Here is an 11,993-nt window from a genome sequence, read left to right as displayed (position 1 = left end):
AGGGGTTAATATTGTAACTAGGTATTGTCTCTCTCTCTCTGGTACCAGGATATATTGTAACTGTGTCTCTCTCTAGTACCAGGATGTATTGTAACTGTCTCTCTCTCTCTCTCTAGTACCAGGATGTATTGTAACTGTCTCTGTCTCTCTCTAGTACCAGGATGTCTGTTGAACAAAGGTATTTTCATTGTAAGTGGGGTCATACTGACACACACACACACACACACACACACACACACACACACACACACACACACACACACACACACACACACACACACACACACACACACACTTTCTGCAGTGATTGGCATTTTAAAGTAATTTATGTATTTATGTTCTATTGTACAGAGTTGTCTACTGTTGTCTGTCGCCCCCCAGTGGTTATTTGTTGTAATTACGAACTTATTTCCTTCCCAAATGGTACCCTATTGTAGTGCACTATAAAGGGAATAGGGGGCCATTAGGGACGTATCTAACTGTAATATGTTGTTGCACTACGTCCTAATGAATAGCTCTGGTCCAGGGTGTGACGTGCATCTTGATGGTGCTGAACCGTCTTGATGGATATAACACCCTGGACCAGAGCTACCTAACAATACGCAGCTGCATAATAAGTCCTGTTATCTGATATTCTGAATAATGTTGTATTTTATACGTTGTTAAACTGATAAAAAAGGAGAAACCAGCCCACTGCTCTTGCTAGTATCACTGCTCTTTATTCAGCTGTCCGTATCGGCCTCAAGGCCTTCCTCAGAGCTGTGTGAGGGTTTTGTCGTTTGGACCCTTATGTAGACATTACATCGAATGGGGTTGGAGTCGAGGGGAAATAAACATGTGTTACCAAATATAACAATGTGTATTTCATAAGTATTCTAATAAAGTGTGTACATAAAACGTGTTAAACACTTCCAGGACCGGACCTGGACGTTCTGCCCCCCAATGTGTTTGGGTCCATTTTTTCTCAGCTAAAAGTCGGAGGAACAAAACATAATAGCAGCCCAATTAATATTCCTCTGCTACAAATTAAACACCATTTAACACATCTGGTTAGTAGGCTATATAATCAGTTCAATGTCAATAACACAGCCTGGTATATCTGATTACATTGATAAAATCACCAATGGCCCGGATGTTCTGCCATCCTAGACGAGAGAAAAATAATGACATCTTAGACATCCTGATGAATCCAAGCATGGCACTTTCAAAAGTGACCTTTCCACCCAGACAGAGGCTCTACTGTCGCAGAAAACTGTAAGCTTCAACTGCTGGCTTCTCGTCTGTTGTAAAACCCAACAACAGAAGTGCTTCCTTATTAAAAGCTGCCTGGGTTTAAACAAACATCTTCTCTTTCAGAAAGAGAAAAGCTCAATTAATAGGGACAGAATAGCAAAGTCCATTTTTTTTGTACCTCTAAGAATAATATAGGCTGCAGCTCAGCTTCAGATTGTCATAGAGAGGAATCAATTTATCTCCATATGCATCGGAGTCCCGTCTTTCTCGGCATTTTAGAGGTTGTTTCTACCATAAGACGTCACAGAGTTAAGCATTGTTATAGACCGCTGGATATAATCTGGATACGTTTTATATATTTATTCACAAATATAAAGCAAACAATAGATATCATTTTTGCTATTTTCTTTAACAAAAGATATGTGATACCCTCAGTCAATTGGAGCCCTGGTTTTAGTCCAACACACCAAGCCCTTCCCAGACACGGAGGTATTTAATCAGAACCAAACACACCAAGCCCTTCCCAGACACGGAGGTATTTAATCAGAACCAAACACACCAAGCCCTTCCCAGACACGGAGGTATTTAATCAGAACCAAACACACCAAGCCCTTCCCAGACACGGAGGTATATAATCAGAACCAAACACACCAAGCCCTTCCCAGACACGGAGGTATTTAATCAGTACCAAACACACCAAGCCCTTCCCAGACACGGAGGTATATAATCAGAACCAAACACACCAAGCCCTTCCCAGACACGGAGGTATTTAATCAGAACCAAACACACCAAGCCCTTCCCAGACACGGAGGTATTTCATCAGAACCAAACACACCAAGCCCTTCCCAGACACGGAGGTATTTAATCAGAACCAAACACACCAAGCCCTTCCCAGACACGGAGGTATTTAATCAGAACCAAACACACCAAGCCCTTCCCAGACACGGAGGTATTTCATCAGAACCAAACACACCAAGCCCTTCGCAGACACGGAGGTATTTAATCAGAACCAAACACACCAAGCCCTTCCCAGACACGGAGGTATTTAATCAGAACCAAACACACCAAGCCCTTCCCAGACACGGAGGTATTTAATCAGTACATGAGACAGTATTGGAGAATATGTCTATACCGACATCTATGGAGGATAATTGTGTCCGTCAAACAGGGAGTCTCACCACTTATTTATTGGAGGATGAAGAAATAAGCTCCAATTATCTGTGTAGTTGTGTGTTTATGACCGTTACCATGTTGTGTGGACGCGTGTACATATAGGAGGTTCCTTACCAGGCAGAAGGGAATTTAACTTGAACCGCTGCATCGGAGAGTTACAATGTTGCTGTCACTATGCAACCTACTACCTACAGTAGGAAAACTGGTTTCTGATTAATAATATCACACCTGTTATCACACATGGAACGACCCCATAAATGTTACAATTACAGTAAAAATAACACTTTTATATAACATATTGAACATATATTTTAATATTCCTGTAGAACTGTAAAATACAGTAAGATCATTTGAGCTTTGGAAACAAGCGCTTTCATAAATGCATGGCGGGCCTCGTTTCGCTGTTGCAGTGTAAAATAACCTTTCTGTCAATGACCCAGCCTTAATGAATGATGTTTATTTCCATATCGAATGTGATGGTCCAACATCAGCATGTATTTATTGTGTAGAGTGGCCTCTTTCCTCTGCTGTGGTGCTGCATTGCAGTCAGCGATGTTTTCTCTCGGTAGCTGTCCATGGTCCTGAAATCAAATCATGTGAGTTTGCTTGGACACCAGCCTGATCTCCAGCTCCTTCCACCTCTGGAAACTATCTGGGTGGTCATGCGACTTCTCATGAGAGGCTGAGGAGGAGACACTGATTCTTGTCCTCGTAGGCTTGTAATTCTCCACACCGGCTGATGGACGTTGCTGCACACTGATACATTTCACCAGACAATTTCTTTGGTTTAGAGATTTTGCCTCTTTTCTCATTGTTTTTTATTTTTATATTCGCTTCCTGATATTTTTGGTCTATTAGACATGGTAGCAAATTGTTTGAAATCTCTATAGATGACTTTTATCTAAAATGATATCCACTAGTAGTACTCCTGAGGTGCTGAGCAGTTGCAGCCTCTACAACCACTGTGATTATTATTATTTGAACCTGCTGGTCATCTATGAACATTTGAACATCTTGGCCATGTTCTGTTATAATCTCCACCCGGCAAGGCCAGAAGAGGACTGGCCACCCCTCAGCCTGGTTCCTCTCTAGGAGTTTTTCCTAGCCACCGTGCTTCTACACCTGCATTGCTTTCTGTTTGGGGTTTTAGGCTGGGTTTCTGGGTTGGTCTTGAAGCATCGAGATTGTGACTCTTTTCTCAATGTTTTTTATTTTTTTTAATTTTCACTTCCTGATATTTTTTGTCTATTAGACGTGGTAGCAAATTGTTTTATATCTCTATAGATGACTTTTATCTAAAATGATATCCACTAGTAGTAGCTAGCTAACGTTAACAGGTTAGGTTACTGTCTTAATCACTAACGTTAAGTTACTGTCTTAATCACTAACGTTAACAGGTTAGGTTACTGTCTTAATCACTAACGTTAACAGGTTAGGTTACTGTCTTAATCACTAACGTTAACAGGTTAGGTTACTGTCTTAATCACTAACGGTAACAGGTTAGGTTACTGTCTTAATCACTAACGTTAACAGGTTAGGTTACTGTCTTAATCACTAACGTTAACAGGTTAGGTTACTGTCTTAATCACTAACGTTAACAGGTTAGGTTACTGTCTTAATCACTAACGTTAACAGGTTAGGTTACTGTCTTAATCACTAACGTTAACAGGTTAGTGTAACGGCTGTCTTCTGTAAAAATGGACCAAGGCGCAGCAGGTATGTGAATACTCATCTTTAATAAAAATAAAGGAGTAGAGCATCCACTTCACAATTCAAACAATATATAAGACAGGAACAGTTTTGCAGGCACACAATACGCAGTGCAAAAACAACTACCCACAAAACCAAGTGACAAACATACTCCTACATATATGACTCCCAATCAGGAACAACGATCCCCAGCTGTTCCTGATCAGGAGTCACAAGACCAACACAGAACACAAGACTGCCACGTCCTGACCCCAAAACTACAACAACAGCTCCATCTGCTGGTCAGGACGTGACAGTACCCCCCCCTCAAGGTGCAGACCCCGGAATGCACCTAACAACGAAAAAACACCAACAAACAAAATCCCCAACAAAACCCATAAACAATAACCCCTAAACAATAAGGGAGGGAAGGGAGGGTGGCTGCCGTCAACGACGGCACGGTGCTACACCCTCCCTCCCCAACCCACCTATCCTGGAGGTGGCTCCGGTGCAGGACGTGGACCCTGCTCCACCCTCGGCGTCGCCCACTTCGGTGGAGCCGATAGCTGCGCCAGGCAGACGGACCCCTCGAGCCGGGCCGGAGGACAGGAGGGCCCCTCGGGCTGGGCCGGGGGACAGGAGGGCCCCTCGGGCTGGGCCGGGGGACAGGAGGGCCCCTCGGGCTGGGCCGGGGGACAGGAGGGCCCCTCGGGCTGGGCCGGGGGACAGGAGGGCCCCTCGGGCTGGGCCGGAGAGCAGGAGGGCCCCTCGGGCTGGGCCGGAGAGCAGGAGGGCCCCTCGGGCTGGGCCGGAGAGCAGGAGGGCCCCTCGGGCTGGGCCGGAGAGCAGGAGGGCCCCTCGGGCTGGGCCGGAGAGCAGGAGGGCCCCTCGGCCTGGGCCGGAGAGCAGGAGGGCCCCTCGGGCTGGGCCGGAGAGCAGGAGGGCCCCTCGGGCTGAGCCGGAAGGCATGCGGGCCCCTCGGGCTGAGCCGGAAGGCATGCGGGCCACTCGGGCTGGGCCGGAAGGCATGCGGGCCCCTCGGGCTGGGCCGGAAGGCATGCGGGCCCCTCGGGCTGGGCCGGAAGGCATGCGGGCCACTCGGGCTGGGCCGGAAGGCATGCGGGCCACTCGGGCTGGGCCGGAAGGCATGCGGGCCACTCGGGCTGGGCCGGAAGGCATGCGGGCCACTCGGGCTGGGCCGGAAGGCATGCGGGCCACTCGGGCTGGGCCGGAAGGCATGCGGGCCACTCGGGCTGGGCCGGAAGGCATGCGGGCCACTCGGGCTGGACCGGAGGGCAGGAGGACCACTCGGGCTGGACCGGAGGGCAGGAGGACCACTCGGGCTGGACCGAAGGGCAGGAGGACCCCTCGGGCTGGACCGAAGGGCAGGAGGACCCCTCGGGCTGATCCTGACAGGCCGGGCACCCTGGCAGATCAGGGCAGGCGGGCACCTCTGGCAGAACCGGGCAGTCCGGCCACTCTGGCAGAACAGGGCAGTCCGGCCACTCTGGCAGAACAGGGCAGTCCGGCCACTCTGGCAGAACAGGGCAGTCCGGCCACTCTGGCAGAACAGGGCAGTCCGGCCATTCTGGCAGAACAGGGCAGTCCGGCCACTCCGGCAGAACAGGGCAGTCCGGCCACTCCGGCAGAACAGGGCAGTCCGGCCACTCCGGCAGAACAGGGCAGTCCGGCCACTCCGGCAGAACAGGGCAGTCCGGCCACTCCGGCAGAACAGGGCAGTCCGGCCACTCCGGCAGTTCAGGGCAGTCCGGCCACTCCGGCAGTTCAGGGCAGTCCGACCACTCCGGCAGTTCAGCGCAGTCCGGCCACTCCGGCAGTTCAGCGCAGTCCGACCACTCCGGCAGTTCAGCGCAGTCCGACCACTCCGGCAGTTCAGCGCAGTCCGGCCACTCCGGCGACTGTTGACTGGCGGGCAGCTCCGACGACTGTTGACTGGCGGGCAGCTCCGACGACTGTTGACTGGCGGGCAGCTCCGACGACTGTTGACTGGCGGGCAGCTCCGACGACTGTTGACTGGCGGGCAGCTCCGACGACTGTTGACTGGCGGGCAGCTCCGACGACTGTTGACTGGCGGGCAGCTCCGACGACTGTTGACTGGCGGGCAGCTCCGACGACTGTTGACTGGCGGGCAGCTCCGACGACTGTTGACTGGCGGGCAGCTCTGGTGACTGTTGACTGGCGGGCAGCTCTGATGACGACTGTTGACTCCTGATGCGTGGGGCAGGTATTGGACGTACCAGCCTGGAGACACGCACCTCCATGCTAGTGTGTCTAGCGGGAAACACCGGACCGAAAGGGCGCACTGGCGGTCTATAGTGCAGGGTTGACATCACCCCTTCCGGCTCGATGCTCCCCTTGCCCTGGCACCTGCGGGGCGCTGGTACTGGGCGCACTGGGCTGTGCGTCCGTATAGGCGAGATGGTGCGCACCTCAGCGTAACATGACGCCCTCCACCTCGTACGCACCTCCCTGTAGTCACGGGTAGCTGGCTTACGGCTCTTCCCTGGCCTGGCCAAACTACCCGTGTGCCCCCCCCAAAAAAAATCTTGGGGCTGCCTCTCGGGTTCCCTTAGCTCCCTTAACTTGTCCGCCCAGAATTTTCTTTCGTCCTGCCAGGTCCATTCTTCCATTTCCTTCTCCTGTGGCTTCCTCCTCTTCTGCTGCTTGGTCCTTTGGTGGTGGGTAGTTCTGTAACGGCTGTCTTCTGTAAAAATGGACCAAGGCGCAGCAGGTATGTGAATACTCATCTTTAATAAAAATAAAGGAGTAGAGCATCCACTTCACAATTCAAACAATATATAAGACAGGAACAGTTTTGCAGGCACACAATACGCAGTGCAAAAACAACTACCCACAAAACCAAGTGACAAACATACTCCTACATATATGACTCCCAATCAGGAACAACGATCCCCAGCTGTTCCTGATCAGGAGTCACAAGACCAACACAGAACACAAGACTGCCACGTCCTGACCCCAAAACTACAACAACAGCTCCATCTGCTGGTCAGGACGTGACAGTTAGGTTACTGTCTTAATCACTAACGTTAACAGGTTAGGTTACTGTCTTAATCACTAACGTTAACAGGTTAGGTTACTGTCTTAATCACTAACGTTAACAGGTTAGGTTACTGTCTTAATCAATTAACGTTAACAGGTTAGGTTACTGTCTTAATCACTAACGTTAACAGGCTAGGTTACTGTCTTAATCACTAACGTTAACAGGTTAGGTTACTGTCTTAATCACTAACGTTAACAGGTTAGGTAACTGTCTTAATCACTAATCGTCTTCCACACACACTTACAAAAAATACAATCATTTATTTGGCAGATTCATTTATTAATGTTTCATAATTGGATAATCCCATAAACACACACATCACCATAGCTACCAAGGATAGTGGTATGAACTTCGGGAGATATAAACACACACATCACCATAGCTACCAAGGATAGTGGTATGAACTTCAGGAGATATAAACACACACATCACCATAGCTACCAAGGATAGTGGTATGAACTTCAGGAGATATAAACACACACATCACCATAGCTACCAAGGATAGTGGTATGAACTTCAGGAGATATAAACACACACATCACCATAGCTACCAAGGATAGTGGTATGAACTTCAGGAGAAGAGGGAATGGGGTGGGGGGGACTGTAGCAACACTATGAGCTGGTGGCTGGGCGCAGCATGCGGTGTAGTGACCGAACAAGGGCACCGGAGGGCGGCAGACAAGTGCTGCCATAGGCGACGGTCTAATGGGAGGGCTGGCCCTGAACACGTCTGTAAACCCACAATGAGGACATCAAGTAAGTTTTCATAAATCATTGGGTTCCGTTCAAGAAAAAACGTCAGAGTAGTCCGAAGTGGAGGCATTAATTCATGTTCACATTTACAACATAACATGCATGGACATTTCATCATTAAGACCTTTAGGGAATAATGTCTGGAGGGTGAAAATCCCAAAACATTCTCATTAGCTCAGTGTTATATCACCTCCCCTGTCTGATATCTTGACTTTCTCTGTGTCTCACAACCTAAAGGTAGAAATGTCATGTTTTAGGTCATTACAATGTACTGCGACTGGATAATCCCTGTCTTTACTCCTGATTTAACTTTTATGTTCACTAATTCTCTGAGATAACGAGAGGTTTTACCTACATAACACAGCCCACATGGACATGTAATAATGTAGATAACATGGGTGGTGGACCAGGTAATGATGTCATTTATTTGGAACCGTTTTCCTGTATGTGGGTGGTAGAAACATTCACACTTCATCATATTGTTGTACTGAGCTCAGCATCTGCATTTATAGCTGCCATTCAGAAGAGGGTGTAAAGAGCCTGGCTCATTTTCTTTTGTGGCTGGAAGTTTGGCATGGACCAATTTGTTGCGTAAATTGCAACCTCAACGTCACTGATCTTCACCACTCTGTCTGTCTGTCTGTCTGTCTGTCTGTCTGTCTGTCTGTCTGTCAATCTGTCTGTCTGTCATTCTGTCTGTGTATCTGTCCCTCTGTCTGTGTGTCTGTCATTCTGTCTGTGTGTCTGTCATTCTGTCTGTGTATCTGTCATTCTGTCTGTGTATCTGTCTTTCTGTCATTCTGTCATTCTGTCTGTCTGTCTGTCTGTCTGTCTGTCTGTCTGTCTGTCTGTCTGTCTGTCTGTCTGTCTGTGTATCTGTCTGTCTGTCATTCTGTCTGTGTATCTGTCTTTCTGTCTTTCTGTCATTCTGTCTGTCTGTCTGTCTGTCTGTCTGTCTGTCTGTCTGTCTGTCTGTCTGTCTGTCTGTCATTCTGTCTGTGTATCTGTCTGTCTGTCATTCTGTCTGTGTATCTGTCTGTCTGTCATTCTGTCTGTGTATCTGTCTAGATTTAGGTTCCCAAGGAAGGTTCTCCTGATAGCGCTCAAACCCGTCTGGATCTTGACACTCTGAACGTACGTTTTGCATCATATCTCTGACACCAGATATGATATTTGCTGTATTTTGTTCATTGTAAAAGGGTATTTTCTTTTTGTTTGCTGCAAAAACTGAAAAACCTGTTTGGAACGAAATACTGCTGTGAAACCTACAGGAGCCGTATCTTAATTTGATCATCTTGTTGTGTAGGAATTTTCCTGTACAAAATGAAATGCTAATTTGTAATGTATTCCAGGTTAAAAAGGCTTCTAAAGTTTGTAATGACTTCTTTAAAAATGTCAGACTTTTTTTGACTTAACTATTTTTGTAACAACCCCTACAAAACATGTCCATTAATTATAAACAACATAACAATTACAATTTCCTGTTGCTGAAGGATCATTTTCTTGCTGTGTGAAACTGTCTCAAATGAATATATGGCATATGTCTCTCTCGCTCTGCCTCCCTCGCTCTCTGCCTCTCACTATCTCTCTATATTTTACTCATCAAGGTCTTTTTTTCTATAGACTACTAAAGTGACACGTCATTTTCCAGGAAGTGGCATTGTAGTATTTTGTTGTCTTTCTGAATAGTCTTCAATGGGCAAAAACACATCACAATGGTCTTCAAGCCAAATAATCCATAAAAGGAATCCAGGCAGAGGTAAATTCATCCAAAACGAAACATGTATTTTATATATATTGTAAATGACCGTGTTTTCACAAATGTTATGATATGAAGTTCAAGTCATTTCAAAAGATTTGGGGACACGACCCGGAAGTAAAACAGAAGTGGCTGTCGTGACTTTGGCTATGCCGGATTAAGTGATATGACATGCTATTCTTTAAAATCATTTCTCTGTAATTAATATCACCTGATTAAGCTACTCAAACCATGAGCTTTTTCCAACATTGGTTCTCCTTTCATCCCCCAAGGTCAGTCTGTCTCTCTTACCTCAGTGTCAGGTCAGTCTGTCTATCTGACCTCAGCGTCAGGTCAGTCTGTCTCTCTTACCTCAGCGTCAGGTCAGTCTGTCTCTCTTACCTCAGCGTCAGGTCAGTCTGTCTCTCTAACCTCAGCGTCAGGTTAGTCTGTATCTCTGACCTCAGCGTCAGGTCAGTCTGTCTCTCTTACCTCAGCGTCAGGTCAGTCTGTCTCTCTTACCTCAGCGTCAGGTCAGTCTGTCTCTCTTACCTCAGTGTCAGGTCAGTCTGTCTCTCTTGCCTCAGCGTCAGGTCAGTCTGTCTCTCTTGCCTCAGCGTCAGGTCAGTCTGTCTCTCTTGCCTCAGCGTCAGGTCAGTCTGTCTCTCTTGCCTCAGCGTCAGGTCAGTCTGTATCTCTTACCTCAGCGTCAGGTCAGTCTGTATCTCTTACCTCAGCGTCAGGTCAGTCTGTCTCTCTTACCTCAGCGTCAGGTCAGTCTGTCTCTCTTACCTCAGCGTCAGGTCAGTCTGTCTCTCTGATCTCAGCGTCAGGTCAGTCTGTCTCTCTTACCTCAGCGTCAGGTCAGTCTGTCTCTCTTACCTCAGCGTCAGGTCAGTCTGTATCTCTTACCTCAGCGTCAGGTCAGTCTGTCTCTCTTACCTCAGCGTCAGGTCAGTCTGTCTCTCTTACCTCAGCGTCAGGTCAGTCTGTCTCTCTGACCTCAGCGTCAGGTCAGTCTGTCTCTCTTACCTCAGCGTCAGGTCAGTCTGTCTCTCTTACCTCAGCGTCAGGTCAGTCTGTCTCTCTTACCTCAGCGTCAGGTCAGTCTGTATCTCTTACCTCAGCGTCAGGTCAGTCTGTCTCTCTTACCTCAGCGTCAGGTCAGTCTGTCTCTCTTACCTCAGCGTCAGGTCAGTCTGTCTCTCTTACCTCAGCGTCAGGTCAGTCTGTCTATCTTACCTCAGCGTCAGGTCAGTCTGTCTCTCTTACCTCAGCGTCAGGTCAGCCTGTCTCTCTGACCTCAGCATCAGGTGTGTCTTTAGTTGCCTTCCACTGAATGCAGGGAAACATTTTGAATTATTTTTCACAGCAGCTCAACCAGTGACATTTTGAGGAAAAATAATAGTATTTATTGTTTGTGGACTTGGACAAAAGGGGGACATTTCCTGATTCAAGTGTGGCTGAATGTGGGATGAAAAGTCTCACAATCTGTTTTTAGTCTGCTTGTTTAGCGTAACTGAATGCAAATATGCTAATTATCAATGATATGGATAATAGATCTAAAACACAGATGATGGTGACTAATTGGACATATATCAATCATTCAATCAATCAATTGAAACCTGTTCTGTTCACAGAGCTCATGGAGTGGAGGTTTGAAAACTGGAACAAGGCTCCCACCTGCTGGTGAGATGATTCAAGAACACTGCTTGAAAATACTTTTAAAACTTTTTTTTAACCTTTATTTAACTAGACAAGTCAGTTAAGAACAAATTATTATTTAAAATGACGGCCTACCCCGGCCAAACCTGGACGATGATGGGCCAATTGTGCGCCGCCCTATGGGACACCCAATCACGGCCGGATGTGATGCAGCCTGGATTTTGATGATTCCAGAACAATGTTTGTAAATCCTTCTTGACCAGCTCCAGGTATGTTTAGAGACATGGTAGCTTCTTGACCAGCTCCAGGTATGTTTAGAGACATGGTAGCTTCTTGACCAGCTCCAGGTATGTTTAGAGACATGGTAGCTAGCTGGTATGCTGGACCATAGCTGGTTGGACACATAGTTACGGCAAAGTTTGAATGATAAACCGACAACTAAAAGAGTACTTTAGGAGTTTACTTTTAAGAGTACTTACCTCTGAGGAAGCACAGTTCCCGCTCAGCCCAGTCAAAACTGTTCGCTGCTCTGGCACCCCAATGGTGGATAAGCTCCCTCACGACGCCAGGACAGCGGAGTCAATCACCACCTTCCGGAGACACCTGAAACCCCACCTCTTTAAGGAATACCTAGGATAGGATAAAGTAATCCTTCTAACC

This window comes from Salmo salar, chromosome 18 (genome assembly GCF_965601325.2).
Source record: "Salmo salar chromosome 18, fSalSal1, whole genome shotgun sequence".
NCBI classification, from domain to species: domain Eukaryota; kingdom Metazoa; phylum Chordata; class Actinopteri; order Salmoniformes; family Salmonidae; genus Salmo; species Salmo salar.
The sequence above is the reverse complement of the archived record's forward strand: the minus strand, read 5'-3'. Positions refer to the sequence as shown.